Raw genomic sequence first — 1,486 nt, 5'->3', positions numbered from 1 at the left:
CATAAAAAATTGCAATATTTTATTTGTAGCGATGTAGTAGCAAATTTTCACGACAGCAACTTAACATCTCAGCTAAGATCCCTTTATTATTGTGTACCACCTCTTAAAGAAGGATCTGATAGCAACGCTTTTTATCAGAAGAACTTTCAAAGTTTATGAAAGATGTTAACACTCTTCAGATGAATCCAAGAAGCCATCACGTTATAATTTTTCTGCACTTCCTGATGAAATAATAATGAGAATATTAAGAAACTTGGACCTAAAGTCATTATGTCGCATGAGCAGAGTAAATAAACATTTCAATAATTTAGCACAAGACCATCTGCTTTATACAAGTTTAAACTTAAAACCATATTGGCACGTTATTAAGAAAAAAGCATTGTATTACTTAGCACCTAGATGTAAATATTTACGACGGTTGGATCTTTCATGGTGTGAAATTTTTTTTTCCGGAAATTGACAATTTTCTTGTCACTTGTGGTAATCTCTTAACACATTTACGATTAAATTGCTGCTTATGGATTAACAACAACGCCATGCTTAAAATTTCAAGAATATGCAAAAATTTGAAAGAATTAGGTCTACGTAATTGTGACTCGATAAGTGAAAAGGGATTCTCATATCTCGAAAATCTGGAGTTCCTGGAGCATTTGGATCTTTACAGGACACATATAAATACTCAGACTCTTTGCAAGATACTGCGAAGAAATGTACGAATGCGTCACTTACGAATAGGAGGCACCGACAAAAGTCTGAATGTAGATGAAGTTGCAATGGAATTGAAAAATTCCTGTCCAGATTTGGAAAGTATAGATTTATGGAAAACACACACTCTTACACATCGCAAGGTATTGATGCCCTTGCTGACTGCAAAAATCTACGAGAAGTGGATTTTGGTTGGTGCGGCAGTACAACTGGTCATGGTAATAGCTTCCGTAGATTGTTTTCCTCCTGTCAACACCTGGAAAAAGTTTTCCTGACCTCTGTTAGAGGCCTTACTGAACGTGATCTAAGAGCACTGACATTGTGTAAAAATTTAAAACAGTTAGATTTGTTAGGTACATTATCCCTGACAGCTGAGATATGTCACGCAATTTTCATGAATTGTCCTAAATTAGAGATGATTGATCTCAGCTTTTGTGACAATATTGCCGATTGCTCGATTCAGCAGTGGCAGCAAATATACACACATATAGCCATTAAAAGAGTACACTGCGAATGGTGATTAGGTCTAATATAAATTTTAAGATTTAATATAAATCTTTCTCTCGAGAAAATCACATTTTCAAAAAGTGAGCTAAGTGTATGTATCTCTTGAAAGAACGAGATAAATATGTTTTAATTGTACATTTTACATATATTTAAACTTATTTTTTAAATAAAAAACAAAAAATTATGTTAATTAGGAAGTAAAAATTTATGTACGATTTAAATCTCATTTTTTAAATATTTATTAAAATGTAATGAAATCGCATTTTATATTACA

At 32.5% G+C, this 1,486-nt stretch overlaps 1 pseudogene; it reads left to right on the top strand.

Annotated features, from left to right (window-relative positions):
- Positions 1–72: 72 nt before the first annotated feature.
- LOC108760984 (F-box/LRR-repeat protein 4-like) lies at positions 73–1,321 on the top strand (annotated as a pseudogene).
- The last annotated feature ends 165 nt before the right edge of the window (positions 1,322–1,486 follow it).

Source organism: Trachymyrmex cornetzi, unplaced genomic scaffold (assembly GCF_001594075.2).
Source record: "Trachymyrmex cornetzi isolate Tcor2-1 unplaced genomic scaffold, Tcor1.1 scaffold2321, whole genome shotgun sequence".
Taxonomy (NCBI): Eukaryota; Metazoa; Arthropoda; class Insecta; order Hymenoptera; family Formicidae; genus Trachymyrmex; species Trachymyrmex cornetzi.
This window is presented reverse-complemented; position numbering and strand designations above follow the sequence as displayed.